The sequence below is a fragment of the Podarcis melisellensis genome (genome assembly GCF_964234715.1).
Source record: "Podarcis melisellensis genome assembly, chromosome: 16".
Lineage (NCBI taxonomy): Eukaryota > Metazoa > Chordata > Lepidosauria > Squamata > Lacertidae > Podarcis > Podarcis melisellensis.
Window position 1 is genome coordinate 4,171,027 of NC_138533.1, and position 18,064 is coordinate 4,189,090.

General features: G+C 51.4%; 2 long non-coding RNA genes across 2 annotated transcripts in view; one reads left to right on the top strand and one right to left on the bottom strand.

Moving 5' to 3' along the window:
• The window catches only part of LOC309358749, a 129,280-nt gene that overhangs the window by 50,682 nt on the left and 60,534 nt on the right, over positions 1-18,064 (top strand). The gene's annotated exons all lie outside the window — the stretch shown is intronic.
• On the bottom strand, positions 13,968-16,367 carry LOC309358754. Its single transcript, XR_014163558.1, has 2 exons — positions 15,867-16,367; positions 13,968-14,651 (listed from the first exon to the last, which is right to left on the bottom strand). It is a non-coding gene; the product is annotated as an uncharacterized lncRNA (long non-coding RNA).

Consider the following 18,064-nt stretch of genomic DNA (forward strand, 5'->3'; position numbering starts at 1 on the left):
AAAATAGGAAGCTCCCCCTTGAGCTCCAGCTCCAAGTCCAGCCATGGCACCACCCAGCCTTCAGCTTTCCACTCAGTTCTTACTCACACGTGGCTTGAAGAAATGTTCGGCTCCTGGTCCCAAACAGACACTCCCTGCCGATGCCTTCACACAGCCAGCTGCTTGAGAAACGCTGAGTTGCTTCCAGTCTCTGGGTTCTTTTCACGCTCTGTCTCTGCCCACTCAGGACTGGGGACTGGGCCCATAACCTGTTGGAGGGGGATTTCCAGCCGGTGGCAGAGGACAGAGTGACTCCAGGAGACATAGGTGTAAAAACCCAAACTAAAACGAAGACTTTATTACTAAGCAAATAAACACAAACTCTGGTGGATGTTATTCCTGCAGGCCGGCAACAAAACTCAGCTTTTTTCCTTTATAGCAGCGGTCACATGCAGCCAATTAATCCCAGAAACTTCTTAAAGGTATACACACATGTTTCTGTGCCGAATGTCCTCTAACATGATGTTCTCTTAAGGTAAAGGTAAAGGGACCCCTGATCATTAGGTCCAGTCGTGGCCGACTCTGGGGTTGTGGTGCTCATCTCACTTTATTGGTCAGGGGAGCCGGCGTACAGCTTCTGGGTCATGTGGCCAGCATGACTAAGCCGCTTCTGGTGAACCAGAGCAGCACATGGAAACGCCGTTTACCTTCCTGCCGGAGTGGTACCTATTTATCTACTTGCACTTTGACGTGCTTTTGAACTGCTAGGTGGGCAGGAGCAGGGACCGAGCAACGGGAGCTCACCCCATCGCGGGGATTCGAACCGCCAACCTTCTGATCGGCAAGTCCTAGGCTCTGTGGTTTAACCCACAGCGCCACCCGCGTCCCTTGATGTTCTCTTATGTTTCTGTATATGCTGGGAGCTGCCCAGAGTGACTGAGGTGACCCAATCAGAGGGCGGGGTAGAAAAAAACAAAATTAAAATAATTATTACCATTATTCTTATTCAGGGAGACAATAAAACGCATCAAATTCCATTAGAAGGAACATGAAGAACATCATGCAAAGTGAAGCCCAGCCAGAAAACCACCCCGAAATGGCATGCTGAGCAAAGGAGGATGCTGACATGACAGTAATTAATCCAAACACATAACATTGGAGTCAAGTTGCATCTGAATTGCTAGGAACATCAAGTGAATCTAGGTGGGGTAAAGGTAGTCAAATTAGTGACCCCATGCCAACATATTTTCCTCAAAGCACAGAGAGAACCCATGTAAAATACCATACACAACAGCTTAATTACCACCTGCTACACTGCTTCACAGCTGTAAAACTAGGTCACGTTATTTGCTGTGGCCCTTAAAGACATACACATCTTGTGAAACCATAATGAACCTTCAAATTTAAAGAGACCATTCAACAGATTCAGATTCAGTTTCCAAAAATGGTATGAGAACTGAAAAACACCAGCCTTCCAATTGCACATTTGTATGAATTTGTGGGGACGAGGGTGGTGCTGTGGTCTAAACCACTGAGCCTAGGGCTTGCTGATCAGGAGGTTCGAATCCCTGCGACGGGGTGAGCTCCCGTTGCTCGGTCCCCGCTCCTGCCAACCTAGCAGTTTGAAAGCACCCCAAAAAGTGCAAGTAGATAAATAGGTACTGCTCCAGCTTAGTCATGCTGGCCACATGACCCGGAAAAACTGTCTGTGGACAAACGCCGGCTCCCTCGGCCTGTAAAGCTAGATGAGCGCTGTCAGGGAACTGACATCAGAGCGAGAAGCGGAGGCAGGGCTCCCGAGCGATGCCGGAGAGGGGACCAGCAGGGGGGAAGGAATTCAAGGTAACACCAATAGAGAAGTGAGGGAGATGGAGGAATTGGAGACAGGGCTCCAAGACCCTTCACCCGAAACCAGTGGAGAGAGCGCTGGCACGCCCCTGCCTTCCCCTTACTTGCGCAGACGCGTTCCACGCAGGGAACATAGGAGGAGACTTGGGGTCAAACAGCTTTTATGCTGGAAGAGGTTCAAGAAACGCCCACTGACGGATTCTGCAAGTGACTAACAGGTCACGGAGGGCGAGCTCTGACCCTAAGCATGGTTGGGCAAGCAAGCTAACTACATCTAAGGCCATTTACGCACAAGTAACCCCTCACAACCATTATAGCAATCCGTCAGTCACTGACGTTACTTGTGCGCAAGCAGGAGAAACATGAGCCAGACTGGAGGCACCGGGGCAGCGGAGCAAGCTGTGGGGGTGCAGGACCTGGTTAAGAGGAACCAGGAGCTGGAACGGCATGTAGCCCTGCTGATGGCGCGGCTGGATGAGAGGCGCACCCAGGACGCGAAGGTGAGACTCACCCCAGTGGGAAAAAAGGTGCCTGGACTGGTACACAAATTTGGGGGGAAGCCCCAGGAATATAATGGATTCCGAACAGAAATTGAGTACGCTTTGGAGCTGCAGCATGGTGACTTTGCCGACGAGGCAGCGAGGGTGGCGTATATCGTGGGGCACCTTGAGGGCAGCGCGAGGGAATGGGTTCGACCCCTTATGGCCGCGCAGAACCCCGCCATGAGGGATGTCCGGAAGTTTCTTCAGGCAATGGACACAATGTACGCAAGCCAATTGGGGGAGAGTGTAACCCAGAGGGAGCTGATGAGATGCAAGCAGGGGGATCTTTCCGTTAGAGACTATTGGTCCCGCTTTGCTATGCTAATACACCAGCTCGAATGGGATCTGGATAGCCTGCCCATACGAATGCTGTTTGAGGAGGGGTTGTCCCCAACCGTTAAAGACGAGCTCTCCCGTGCGCCCCGCCCGCAGTCTATGGATGAACTGACTAAAGCAGTGCTTGCGATAGGCGCTCGGCAGGAAGCGCGCACTTTGGAAAGACGGGAAGGGAGAGGAGAGCGCACCCCTGACTACTGCATTCTTGAGATGCCTAAGCAGCCTCCCGATGACGTGGTGCCAATGGAAATCGATGGAGCGCGGGCGCGAGAGGTTTCAAGCGCCAACCAGGGAGGCAAAAGGGAGGGAAAGGCTGGGAAAAGCACCAAGAAGTGTTTCCTCTGCCAACGGCCAGGACACTTTGCTAGGGTCTGTCCACAAAGGAAGGCTTGGCAAGGGATGGTGGGAGCCGCTGGAAGCGAGGTGGAGGGCGCAGAGGAAAAGGTGCAGGGAAACGCCAGTGCTTGACTGCCCACAGGGGGACGAATGGAAAACCACCATGTTCACCCCCTTAGGGGCCTTTGAGTACTTAGTCATGCCATTTGGATTACAGTCGGGCTTGGCCTGTTTTCAAAGCTTCATGCACCATGTGCTGGGTCCCCTGCTGTACAAAAACTGCGTAGCATTTCTGGACGACGTCCTGATCTATTCAGACAATGAAAAACAGCATGTCCAGGATGTCAGGGAAGTGCTGAAGCGACTAAAAGAGCACCAGTTGTGGGTCAAGCTGGAAAAGTGCTAGTTTCACGCCAGAGAAGTGGAATTTCTGGGATACAGGTTGTCGGACAGAGGCCTAGCCATGGACCCCGGCAAGGTGCAGGCGGTGCTGGAATGGAAGGCCCCCAAAACCCGGAAAGATGTGCAGAGATTCCTCGGGTTCAGCAACTTCTACCGGAAGTTCATCAGGAACTTCGCCGACTTGACCGCACCCATCACGGATTGCCTCAGTAGCAAGAAGAAGTTCGTCTGGACGGAAAGTGCCCAAGAATCCTTCGAAAGGCTAAAGAAGGCGTTTGCATCGGAGGAACAGCTCCTGCACGTGGATCTGCAGAAGCCGATGAGGCTGGAGACCGACGCATCAGACAGAGCGATAGGAGCGGTGTTGCTGCAGCCGGGACGGAGCCAACACACCTGGAGGCCGTGCGCCTTCTTCTCACGGAAACTGAACAAGTCGGAACAGAACTACACGGTGTATGATCGCGAACTGTTAGCTATTTATGCAGCATTCCGGCAGTGGAGACATCTCCTGATAGGGGCGCAGCACAAGATTCAGGTTTGCACTGATCACAAGAACTTGGAATATTGGAGAACAGCTCGAGTCCTCAACCAGAGACAGATTTGGTGGGCACAAGAGTTCTCCAAGTTCTTCTTTGAGATCAAGTACGTGCCGGGAGAAGAGAACGTGAGGGCAGACGCGCTTTCCCGGAAGCCGGAGTACACGGAAGGAGAAGGGCCGCTGGAAGCTCGACACGTGTTCCCAGAAGAACAATGGGTTTGTGGGGGGGCGTTAGTTGAGAAACGAGAACTAACCGAGCTAATTCGCCAGGACGAATTCGCCCAAACCCGAATCAGGGAACTCAGGGAAACGGGGGGAGATCAGGGAGGCTTTGAGGAAAGGGAAGGTCTGCTATATTACAAGGGAGCAATGTATGTGCCCGGGGAGGCTTTGCAGGAGAGGGTGCTCAAACAGCTTCACGACAGCCCAACAGCGGGGCACTTTGGGCAACACAAAACTATGTTACTGGTCACTAGGGAGTTTTGGTGGCCAAGGGTGAGAGAAGATGTACGAGAGTATGTACGGGGGTGTGACCGCTGCCAAAGGGCCAAGGGGGAACAGGCAGCCCTGGCAGGGCTACTAGAACCCTTACCCACGCCGGGAAGACCCTGGGAGGTGGTGTCAATAGACTTCATGACTGATTTACCCAAATGCAGAGGTAAGACAGCAGTCATGGTAGTAGTAGATCTGCTAACCAAAATGTGCCATTTTATCGCATGCTCTCATGCAGTGACAGCAGAGGAAACAGCCCAGTTGTTCGTTAATCACATCTTTAGGTTGCATGGGGCGCCTTCGAGGGTCATCTCTGATCGAGGGAAACAATTTACCTCGAGGTTCTGGAGGAGGCTTATGAACTTATTGCAGGTGGAGGTGGGTTTCTCGACGGCGAGGCACCCGGAGACCAACGGGCAAGCAGAGTGGGCGAACAGCATTTTACAGCAATATCTACGCTGTTACGTCAACGAGAGACAGAACGATTGGGTAGAAAGGCTAGCACTGGCAGAGTTTGCGTATAACAATGCGGAGCATGTGTCCACGGGGATGAGCCCGTTCTTGGCCAATTATGGGTGTCACCCAAGAGCCTTTCCCGGGAGGGGGGAGGAAAGGTGGAGCATGCCCGCCGCAGAGCAGTTCGTGGAAGAAATGGAAGCCCTGCACCAGCAGCTTAAGATGAATCTGGACAGGGCCAAGGAGGTGTACAAGAGACACGCAGAAAAACGTCGCCGGGAAGGGGAGACCATTAGGGTGGGAGACCGGGTGTGGTTATCCACACAAGGGTTACCCTTCAAGGGCGGGTGTAAGAAACTGAGGCCAAAACGGCTGGGACCATTTGAGGTGACACACCAAGTGAACCCGGTGGCGTTCTGGCTCAAGTTGCCAGACAGCATGAAAATCCACCCGGTATTTCATAGGTGTCAGAGCTGGCTCCAGGTCCCAGCTCACAGAGGACCCACGCTAGCCGGTAGTAATGTACAAAAGTCTTTATTGAAGTACAGTTTCCATTTCCAAGCCGCAGCGCCCCAGCTCTACGTCTTAGAGGCTAGACCGGCGAAGCTCCATCTGAGTCTCCACCCCCTGTACACCAGCTTAAGACTCTAACCTTACTCCACCTCTTCCGTCTCTCCTTTCTCCTCTGGGTCCTTCTGCCCCCCGGGGTCTCCGCCTTTCTGGACTCTTCTGACGCTGACGCTGACCCCCCTGACTCCTCTCCCTCCTTTCGGCGGGCTTTGGGACCTGGCTCCCTATCCGGGCTGCCAACTGCGCCGCCCTCCTGTACATTTGAACTTGGCGCGCGCGCCCAGCCTTCCACCTTCCTCTTGACCGTTTCCTCGCTCTCCGATGGAGGCGTGGCCAATCCTGACTCCTCTCCTCCCACTGGCGGTGAGCCTCCTGGTCCCGATACCTGGGACTCCTCCCCCCTACTGCGCTCTGGTGGGGAAGCTGGTCCTGATTTCCAACTGCTGCTCTCTGAGTCCCCTCTGGCCCCTTCTTCCTGGGGTGTCCCCCTAGGCACCCCCTTGCTCTGACCATGGGAGCCCCTTTCTGTGAATCTTCCGATTCGCTGGAAAGACTCAGAGACCTCGGACCGCTGTCATCGCTAACATTTCCTTCGGATTCCTCCCCCTCGCTCTCTATTTCCTCCCTTTCCTGTGCCTCTGCTCCTGAGCCCCTGACATCCATCCCCCCTCGAAGCCCCCCCTTCCCCCCTCCCCTCCTTCCGGTGTGGGTACTGGGTGCTCCGTCGTTGTGGGGGTGAGTGCCGGATACAGTTCGTCCCCCGTGGCGTACATCCAGCCGGATAAGTCCGGCTCGTTCTCCGTGCTCTCGCCGACGTCGATCTCCTCTGCTTCCATCTCTTTGCCTCCGTGCTCGAACCCAACGTCCTCCCCCAACACGTCCATGTCCGTCTCTCCCCCGTTCTCCTCTGGGGATGTTGCTTGCCAAGGACCCCCCAGCCACTTCCTGCGCCACTGCTCCTCTGGTCGATCGTCCCACCAATAAGAGCGGTCTGAGGCAGACCCCGAGGGTGATCCCTCCGGGGAACGTGTGTCTAGTGCCGGTTCCTCGTCCGAGGCGAACCCCTGGAATGTGCTGGCTGAAAGTGTGGGTGTGAAAAGCCAGTCGTCGAAATACTCGGCTGGCATGGGCCTGTGTGGGAAAAGGGCATGAAACTCGTCTTTGAGCAGAGGTTCCTCCAAAGCATAGTCCGGCACCCAACTGTTGGCGTTGGCCGGGGTACCTTCTCTGGCGAGGAGATATTCTACTCCCTCTTCCCCCCATCTCGAGTCTAAAATCTCTGTGACCTCATTGATGGGTTCCCCCCTTGGCGACCCCCCCCCTTGTGGGCGTCTCCCTGAGTGGGTCTGGTGCCGTGCCTGGCTCCTGAAATCTGTGAGGTGCTTTGTAGGGCGTGAGCACTGATCTATGGAAAACTGGGTGCATTCTGGATCCTTCCGGAAGTGTCAACCGGAAGGCCACTGGATTGACCTGTGCCTCAACTTGGTAAGGCCCTAGCTGCTTATGTCCGAGCTTCTTCTTTGCTAACGATCTGGCCGGCACTGCCTGGGCTGCTAACCAAACCCAGTCTCCCACCTGTATGTCTTCCCCAACCCTTCTGTGTCTGTCAGCCTGCAGTTTGTATGCGTGCTTTGCTAGTTCTAACTGCCTCCGAAGCTGTTCATGGACCTCCTGCAACTCTGATGCTAAGGCTTCCGCTGCCTGTGGCTCCCCCTCCCCCACTCTCTCTAATCCCGGGAAGGTTCTGGGATGCCTCCCGTTGTTGGCGAAGAACGGTGTCACCCCCGTGGACACATGCTTCGTGTTGTTGTAGGCGAACTCGGCGAGCGGCAGGTAGTCCACCCATGTTGCAGGGTGCTGATTTGCATAGCATCTCAGGTACTGCTGCATGATGGCGTTGACCCGCTCCGCTTGTCCGTTGGTCTGCGGGTGTCTCGCCGACGCTAGGTTGATCTTGACGTTCAGGAAGCCCATCAGCTTCTGCCAGAAGTTCGAGATGAACTGTCACCCCCGGTCGGACAGGATAGACCGTGGTAGACCGTGAACCCTGAACACGTGGTCTATGAACAGTTTGGTGGTCTGTTCCGCCGTGGCCACCTTCGCGCACGGAATGAAGTGGGCCATTTTGGTGAACATGTCCACCACCACTAGCACTGCTGTCTTACCCCTCGAGCTGGGCAGATCCGTGACAAAGTCCAGGGCCACCCTCTCCCACGGTTCGAGCGGTGTCTGCAGCGGTTCCAGCAGTCCCGCCGGCGGTTTGTGCACTGACTTGGCCCTTTGGCAGGTGTCGCACCTCGAGACGTAATCCGCGACTTCCCCCCGCATCTTGGGCCACCAAAAATCTCTGGCTACTAATTCTACAGTCTTCTCTTTGCCAAAGTGCCCGGCGGTGGGTGCATCGTGCAACTGCTGCAGTACTTTCGCGCGGAGGTCGTCTCCCGGTATGTAGAGGGCCCCTTTGCGGATGAGCAATCCGTCGCGTATCTGGAACTCGTCGTCCTTCGCCGTGCCCCTATGCACCTCCTCCATCTTGGCTTGTGCGAAGGGGTCCTCCTGCAGCGCTCGACGTACAGCATCCAGGTCCACGGTTGCCGAAGCGCACGCCCACGCTTTCGGTGCGAAAATGTGCTTGGCCGCCGCTGGTGCCGCCTCCTCGAGGTATTGCGGCTTCCTGGACAGTGCATCCGCCATGACGTTGTTGTCGCCTGGGATGTACTCTATCCTGAAGTCGAAGTCCGCAAAGAACTCCGCCCATCGTATGTGCCTCTGGTTCAGGAACCTTGCCGTGCGCCAGTACTCCAGGTTCTTATGGTCTGTGCGGACCTGCACTGTGTGTTTGGCTCCGATAAGGAAGTGCCGCCACGCCTTGAATGCTGCATGAATGGCTAGCAACTCCCTGTCCCAGATGGTGTAGTTCTGCTCTGACTTGCTGAGCTTCCTGGAGTAGAAGGCGCACGGTCTCCAGTCCCCATGCGGGTCTTGTTGCAACAGGACTGCTCCCACGGCCCTGTCTGAGGCGTCCGTTTCAACCCTCATCGGTCTGCTGGGATTCACATGCAGTAGCTGCTCTTCGGACGAGAAGAGACGCTTGAGTTTCTGAAAGGACTGCTCCGCTTGCTCCGTCCAGATGAACTTCTTCTTCTTGGAGCTGAGCGTGTCGGTAATGGCCGCCGTCTGCATAGCGAACCCCTTGATGAACTTGCGGTAAAAGTTGGCAAAGCCGACAAACCGCTGGACCTCCTTCCGATTGCGCGGGCTCTTCCAGTCCAACACTGAGCGAACCTTGGTGCTGTCCATGGCGAGCCCCTTGTCCGACAACTTGTAGCCCAGGAAATCTACCTCCTTCATGTCGAACTGGCACTTCTCCAGCTTGGTGTACAGTCTGTGCTCCTGCAGTCTCTGCAGAACTTCCTTGATGTCTCTCTCGTGAGTCTCCTGCGATTCTGAAAATATCAGGATGTCGTCCAGGAAGCAGACGCACTTCTTGTAGAGGAGACCCGCTAACACGTGATGCATGAAGGCTTGAAAACAGTGGGAGCCATTTTGTAATCCAAAGGGCATAACTCTGTATTCATAGGTGCCCAGGGGCGTGAACATGGCTGTCTTCCACTCGTCGCCCTCCCGTATGCGAATCAGGTTGTACGCCCCTCGCAGATCCAACTTGGTGAAAACGCGTCCTTTCCTCACCGTCGCGAGCAGGTCGTCTATCTTTGGCATGGGAAAGGCTGTGGGCTTGGTTTTCGAGTTCAAAATTCGATAGTCCACCACCAGCCTTTTTTGGGGCGTGTCCTTTTTCTTCACAAAGAATACGGGACTGCCCCCCACTGCCTTCGACTCCCGGATGAAACCGCGCTTCAAGTTGTGATCTATGAACTCCCTGAGTTCCTGCAGCTCGTCTTCAGACATGGAATACAGTTTCCTGGTTGGCAGCGTCGCCCCCGGCAGGAGGTCAATCTTGCAGTCATATGACCTGTGGGGAGGTAGCCTGTCCGCTTCCTTCTCGCAGAAAACCTCCAAAAACGCTGCGTACTTGAGGGGCACTGCTTGCAGCATGCCTAATTGTAGCTGCGGGTCATCCTCTTCCCCTTCCGGGTTAGGCAGAATGCAATGTTCCGCACAGTAGGAGGAGCCGAAGGTCAGTTGGCGCTGGTACCAAGCCAATGCTGGGCTGTGCCTGTGCAGCCAACTCATGCCTAATACTACAGGCGTGTCCGACAGTTGGGTGACATTGAAGCTGATGACTTCTCGGTGATTCCCAATTTGCATCACCATCGGAGGCGTTTGCTGCACCACCTGCCCCCCCCCAGCAATTCCCTGCCATCCACCGTGACAACCTTCAGGGGCAGCGTGGCTGGCAGTAGTGCTATGTTGTGTTGTTGAATGAAATCCAGTCCTATAAAGTCTGCGTTACTACCAAAGTCAATGGTAATTGGCACTTCCATAGTGAGTCCATTGGGTAGTTGGAGCGATGCTGTGAGCTGCACCACTGGTTTGGGCGGGAGGGGGTCTGTGGGCTGCAAAATTTCTGGGGACTGCTTCACTGACTTGTCTGGCTGGGCCCCAGTGCCTCTTCCTCCAGCCAGACTCTGCCGTTTCCCTGCTGTGGTTCTCTCTGCTGAGTTGTTTCTGTTACTGTTGCGGAGGCCGCAGTGTGCTTGTGGAGCCTCTGGGGACACTCTTTCGCCATGTGCTGAGCACTGTCGCAGATGTAGCACTTCCTGTTCCCTCTAGGAGGCTTCGCTTTGACTGCTCCCGGTGTTAGGGCTCTGGTTGCTGACTGAGCCCTGGCGCCTCCAATCTCCATCGGTTCCTCTCCCCCTCCCTGCGGAGGTGTGGATTGCGCACGCGCTGCATCCCTGGGAAAGAGGGGAGGTGCTCTCGCTGGCGTGCCTTTCATGTCAGCCACCCCTTTGCTCAGGAAGCTGTTTAGCTTTGTTTTTCCGCAACTTCATCTTGGATATTCTTCATGTTCCTCTTAATGGGACTTGGGGTGTTTCCTGAATCATTCATGCTCCTTTAGCGTAATGTTTGCAGCATATGTTATCCTGGCCACAGAGGTACACACATCATACCTTTCGAGCACATTGACAGCACAGTTTTCCCCTTTAAAAACGATGGGCTCTGTCAGACAGCTGGGAATCGTAGCTCTGTGAGGGGTAAACGGCATTTCCCAAAATCCTTTGATGGGAAAATATACTGTGAACGTTTGAGGCCTTGTACTGTTAAAATACCCTGCAAGCATGCGTAGCAGAAGTCCTTCTTGAGCAGTCTTGGGAGGTGAGAGAGAAGAGAAAACTTATTTAATTGGGAGGAGCCTGGATCAAGTCCATTCATCCACACTGGTCCGGGTGGGAGTGGGTGCAGGACTATCTGGCCAACGTGGGGATTTAGGGAAAGCCACTTCCGAGCTGGAGAGGAGGTGGGGTTGTGGGCTTCATGCCCTCCCCCCACATGTGCAGGGGCTGGCTTGCAGTCCCCGCGAGAGCAGGGAATCCTCAGGCGCGTCATGTCCCTTGCCAGCCAATCGGCTGGCCCGGGAGGCGTGGCCCGCGCTATTTAGGGCTGGCGCGCCTGAGGAGTTCCTTCTTTCTCCGCTCCAGCGCCCCAGCTGCTCCGGTTTCACCACCCTCCCACCCTTTAGGTTTGGCTCTTTGACATTGCTATGGACTTCGGTTGGTCGCCGTCGAGGGGCCTGGTAGGATTTTTTTCCACTTGGCGAATTGGCACCAGCCCTTTGGTTTTTCGCCTACCTCGCAGCAAATCGTAACAACTTCCTCGGCATTGGCGGTTAGGCACTGGTAAGGGTATTGATAGGCAGATGCACAAAGATAAAGAAGGTTCTTTTTATCATATGTGGTGGGAATGTAAGAAAGTGAAAGACTTCTGGGGAAAAATAGATAATGAATTGAAGAAGATTTTAAAATATACATTTATAAAGAAACCAGAAGTCTTTCTGTTAGGGATATTAGGAAACGAGATAAAAAGAAGAGATGGTAATTTTTTCCAATATGCAGTAACAGAAGCAAGAGTGTTACTGGCCCAGAACTGGAAACAGCAAGAAATACCGACTGTGGAAGAATGGAGAATGAAGTTGTTGGACTATATGGAGCTGGACAAATTGACAGGAAAGATTAGATACTTAAGAGACCAAAAGTTCATTGAGGACTGGGAGAAATTTGTGGAATATCTGGAACATATAAGTGAGGGACAGATAACGCTAACGGGATTTAAAGAAGCACTGTGAAAGACTATGAAATATTGTCTAAAGGGAATAGAAAGAAAGATATAAACAATGTCAATACAAAATTAAGAAATGCGCAATTTAAATTATAACTACAGATGATTTACGGATAAGCTGGAGGAAGTCCTAAAAAGGAATATGTTGTGAAATTTTGATGTGAAACTAATATGTTTTTTCTTTTGATATAAATTAATAAAAATTCATTTTTAAAAAAATGATATGCATATGCAAGCTGGGAAGGAAGCGCCATCACCTTCCCCCAAATTGAAGGGTAGTCTGGTAAAGGATTCCGGGGGGGGCGTGTCCCTCTCTGAAGCCTATGGAGGTGAGGGCCTAAGGCACCCCCCCATCAGTGACCCCGGGGGAGCTCCTGGTTGATGTACATCAGCAGGACTCCCCCTACTGGTGGTTAACCCTTGCCGGTCTTCTAGCAATCAGGCTGAAGCCGGTTAGTCGATAGGACCAATGCCTAAGCCAATACCACTCAATTCCTGTAATCAATAAAGTTGTGGCCTAATTTTGCCCATTAACCTAAAATACTGGTGTCCTGTGTCTTTATTTCCATGGGCGAGGTGGGAACTCGCCACGCAAGATGGCCAGAGGGTGAACACACTTGGTGACTAGTGTCAGCAACAGTGTCTCCTGAGGCTTCAGAAACTCTAATCAGGTACCATGAAGACCCTAGTATAAATATCCACATTCCTTCCTGTACATATTGTCCCTTTAATAGATCGAAACATTAATTCAAAGTTCATTTTGTCTCTCGTTCGGGTGTCTAGCTCATGCTTCTTACACCAACTACTAGGAGGTTTGGAAAGCATTTAGAGTAAACTGGGGGTGGGGGTGGCAAAAAACTAAAGGAGGGCAGCATTAGGGAAAGTGTTTGTTGGGTTAATTCCACTTAAGTTGGTAATGTTGACTCATGCCCCACCTGGCTAAATCTGGTGACTTTCTTATCCGTGTTACTGGGCAGATATGGCAGGTAAATTTGAGTACAAAAGGACTCAGGTGACAGCATACAGTGTGGGGTTGTGGTAGGAGTTTGCAGGTGAAGTACATTTTCTGCCTGAAAAGACTCTGGTTCCTATAGATGGCTAAGGGTGCTGGGAATCATAGCTCTGTGAGGCATGATCTACATTTCCCAGAATTCTTGGGGAGGACAATATTCCGTGATTCCTGGAACTGTCAGTGTTCAAGGCCTTTATGCTGTCACAATGACCCTGCAAATGTTTGGAGCAGAGATTATTGGTGAGCAGGGTTTGAGAGAGGGAAGGAGACGATGCTTCTGAAGCCTGAAGGAGTCAAGAGAACACCCTGAATTCCATTAAAAGGAAACACTGAGAACATCATCCAAAGTGAAGCTGAGCCTAAATTAAGCTAAGCAGGTTCCCGAGCCAAGGTGTAACCTGACCTGCAAGATACCTTTCGGAACATAGTATGTGAAGGTTGAACATTGTCCTGGTCTTGTGGTAACAGCTTAGGAATGCTTGTCCCTTCAACCTGTCAATTTTAGATATCCCAGTTTCTCACTGTTTCCAAATGTGAATTCAGCTCCCTTCGTGTCTACAGCAGTTATTTATTTATTTATTTATTTAGCCTTGTGGAAATTCATAAGCATCAGTGAAAAATTCTCCCAATTCCCCACATTTCAGCATGGAATTTTGCAACCAAAGTCCACTGATCTAATCCACATTTGTATGTTAAGCTAATTCACTAATCTCTTCATTTTATGCACTCTTTCATCTTGACATATGGGTTTTTCTTTCTTTCAAAATATTGCTTTCTTGGGGAACAGCATCACACCTTCATACAAGTGCGTATTTCAAAGGGTGCTGTGCTTTGGCTATTATGTCAATTTGTAAATTGTGAATTGGAGAGATTCACCTTTAAATGCAAACTCAACTCAACCCCCCTAACCCCATTCCTGGCAAGGGTAAAAAGTACTCTCAGAAGAGTCCTCTTTCTGCTGACTTCATCACGCCTGGACACCTTGGAACTGCAGAAACAGCTGCCAAGGAGTAGCTGGGAATCCCTCCTTCCAACTGAGCGGTGCCTGTCTTGGCAGGGACTTTCAGGCAGGAGAAGCTGATAGGGGTCAGCACAGATGGGTGTGGGACAGGATCAGACACATATCAAGGAGACATATTTGTGATTGCCAGTTGCCCTTCATGAAAGGTGAGCTGAGAACCAGTAAAGCAGGAGAAAAACACACAAGAGGCCTCTGTGATGCTGCAGTGAAGCTTTAATGGCTAGCAAGGAAGGAGGGAACATTCTCTGGGATCAACAGGTCAAGCAGGAGAAGACATTCAACATTAAGAGGTTAAAGGAAAGCAAAACACTCATAAAAGTGTTCACAGGCGGCCAATAAGGCCCCAGGCCAGAACCTCTTGGTGGAAGATGTGCAGATCTTCTGCCAATTCTGACTCAGTGAACTGAGGTTTGCTTGGCATAAATGGAGGATACACTCAGCAGAGGACGAAGGAAGATTTGAAAGGGGAAAGAATGTGTTACAGAGCAAAGATGACATGTTGGCAGCCATGGGTAGTTTTGCGTAGTGGGCACTCAGCATTTAGGACTTCCTGGCCCTCAAGAGCACAAACCATACGCAGGTTTCTTGACTCAGTTGTCAGTTTGGGGCTGTACATTAGGATCAGAAAAGCAGACGATTCTCAACTGGGCGCATCTGGTGAGTGACATGGCTGCCCTGCATTCTGTTCAAAACGTGAGACCATCCAAAGTATCAAGCAGCAGAAGTGAATCCTCAACGACGGAATTGTGGCAGCTTGATACTGACTCTGAATTTGTTTATTATAGCAAAAAATTGGTCTATTCGGTCGGAGCCCTCCGGGATATCTGAAGAGGGAGTTCCATTGTTGACACTGGACATCTTGCAAGAATCTTGGATACTCTGAAATGATACGTTTTCAAGGATACTTTCAGAAACATGTGAAAACAGGGGAAATCAGACATTATCTCTCAGATAACCAGAGAAATATTTGTCAGACAGGGAGAAGGCAGTTCCCCTTACTTTTCAGCTTTTATATTGATATTCCTTTATGATGACTTTAAGAATGCGTCTCCAGGAAGGAGAAAGTTCAGATAACGAGAGATATAAAAGATTAATTTTATGCTGATTTTTAATTGTTGCAGCCAGGCCTGGGACAGTAAGTTGAATGATGGTAAAACATTAAAACAGTGATTTTAAAATGGAAAAGTCTCAATGATTCCCATCCCCTTTTGACAGGTTGTGTCTCTCTGACCCTTCTCCCTCTCCCTCTGAAATTTGAGAGACTTCTCTCACACTCTGGCCCTGCAGGATCCTTCCTCTTCTGGGGTCAGACTGTTGGTCCACCTAGCTGGGTGTTGTTTCTACAGCAGGGATGGGGACGGGTAGCCTTCCAGAGCTTGTGGAACTACAACTCCCAGCAGCCCTAGCAGCCAACATTGGCCAAGGCCAGAGGAGGTGGGAGTTGTTTTACATCTGGAGGACCACAGGATCCCCAGCCCTGCTAAGCTGTGAGTGGGATTGACGTCCCAGGAGTTCAGCTGAGCCTCTTTCCCTGTCGGACCTGCCTCACCCAAGAAAAGACAAGTGGAGCAAAGGAGCCCTGCCTAAAGTGCTCCTCAGTCCTTCTGTTGAGAGGACATATCCTGTGACAATGGCACAGCACCTTTTTCAGAGGAAGAGGAGGATGGGGCACTGGCCTGAGATTTCCAGGGGAAGGAAAATGGGTCCAGGGATCTTCCCATTACACAGAGCTGCTCTTTCAAACAAAGCACAACCAGATCCAGAGCAGGACATCTTCCCCTTTCCAGTTCTGATCTCTTAGGAGCAAGAGACCTCCACCCCCTTTTCACCCTCATCGAACTCCATCCCAGAAAGGGCCCAGCTCCACATTTCAGAAGTCCTATTAGAAGTGGGATTTCTGTTTGAGCCCAAAACAATGCCAGTGGCTCAGGGAATTGCATGTGAAGACTTGAAGGTCTCTTCCCCAATCTGATTTCCATGTGAAACTAAGCAGGAAGGCATGTTGGGAAAAAACAACCAGTAAATAACTGCCCCATAGTCAATCTGTTGCTATATTCTTTGCTCTAGTAATCAATTTACTTAAAAGGAGCTTACCAACAGCTGAGGAAGCTGAGCAGCCGAAGAGAGGAGATCTTCAAAAGCGCTGGTGGAAAAGCCCTAAGCGCTGAGCCCTTTTATACCGTTTCTCTCTGCCCTTGGAGCAAATACTTTGGTGCAGCATCACTAATTTGGCAAAGTATAGCCCACCTCCACTTTTTGGCCAGACTGTCCCTAGCCATTGGAACTCCATCCAGCTGCAATGTAATGTTTTCCAAGAAGTTATTGGTCTTGTCAGGCTCCTGCTTGGCTTTCTTTTGACCCGGCTTCAATTTGGGTGGTGTTCATTGTGTTCCTTTTAAATGTAATTTGGGGCATTTACTTGACTCAGCCCTGATTACGCCTTTGCAGCTATGAACACACTCATTGTCGCAATCGCATATGAAGCCCATTTTCTGCCTCAGAGGACTCTGTACCTATAGATGGCTACGGGTGCTGGGAATCATAGCTCTGTGAGGGGTAAGCCACATCTCCCAGATTTCTTTGGGAGGAAAACGTTCTGTGATTTCCGCCATGAGCTATGATTAGCCAAATTAGTGGTGCTGAACCAAGATATTCACTCCAGATACAGAGAGAAACTGTGTAAATGGGCTCAGCGCGTAGGGCTTTTCCACCAGCGCTTTTGAAGATCTCTCTTCTTCCCCTCAACTTCTTAAGCATTTGATTGCTAGAGCAAAGAGGTTTGCAACTGATTGTCTATGGGGCAGTTATTTGGACAGAAAGGACTTTTTCACACAGAACAGAGTCATACTGTGCCAGTCTCTCCCATGGTCACACGACATTTTGCCCTCACAATGCTGCCGTTCCCAACACCCTGAAGAGTCTACAGTGCCCAGAGTTCGATGAAGGGGAAAAGATGCTTCAGATGTGTGTAAAAGAAGTTGTCTGTATGTACGTTATGCTCCACAGATGATGCTTCTGAAGCCTGAAGGAGTCAAGAGAACACCCTGAACTCCATTAAAAGGAACACAGAGGACATCATCCAAGGTGAAGCTGAGCCCAAATTAAGCAAAGCACGTTCCTGAGCCAAGGTATAACCTGACCTGCAAGATACCTTTCAAAACATAGTATGTGAAGGTTCAATGTTGTGGGAAGATGGCTAGGAACATTTTGGTATATCTAGAGTTAACTGAGGTGGGGTATACTTAGCCAAATTACTGATGATATGTAATGATAGGGACACGGGTGGCGCTGTGGGTAAAACCTCAGCACCTAGGACTTGCAGATCGCATGGTCGGCGGTTCGAATCCCCGCGGCGGGGTGAGCTCCCATCGTTCGGTCCCAGCTCCTGCCCACCTAGCAGTTTGAAAGCACCCCTAAGTGCAAGTAGATAAATAGGTACCGCTGTATAGCGGGAAGGTAAACGGCGTTTGCTTGTGCTGCTCTGGTGCCGGTTCGCCGGAGCAGCTTCATCACGCTGGCCACTTGACCCGGAAGTTTCTGCGGACAGCACTGGCTCCCGGCCTCTTAAGTGAGATGAGCGCACAACCCTAGAGTCGGACACGACTGGCCCGTACGGGCAGGGGTACCTTTACCTTTACATTTTATGTAATGATACATTTTCAAGGATACTTTCAGAAACACGTGAAAACAGGGGAAATCAGACATTATCTTGTTGAATGGTTTTTTTAAATGTTAGGGTTCATTTTTGTTCCACAGAATGTGTACCACTTTAAAATCCCTGGTGCATATTCTGACCTAGTTCTTACAGCTGTGTAGCAGGTGCTGATAAAAGGTAAAGGTAAAGGTACCCCTGCCCGTACGGGCCAGTCTTGACAGACTCTGGGGTTGGTGCGCCCATCTCACTTAAGAGGCCAGGGGCCAGCGCTGTCCGGAGACACTTCCGGGTCACGTGGCCAGCGTGACAAGCTGCATCTGGCGAGCCAGCGCAGCACACGAAAACGCCGTTTACCTTCCCGCTGGTAAGCGGTCCCTATTTATCTACTTGCACCCGGAGGTGCTTTCGAACTGCTAGGTTGGCAGGCGCTGGGACCGAGCAGCGGGAGCTCACCCCGCCGCAGGGATTCGAACGGCCGACCTTTCGATCGGCAAGCCCTAGGCGCTGAGGCTTTTGCCCACAGCGCCACCCGCGTCCCAGCAGGTGCTGATAAGTCACTGTAAATAGCTGTGTATATGGTATATAATGTGCTATATGTACCTTAATCTGCTCCCTGGTGGATGGATGGGTGATGATT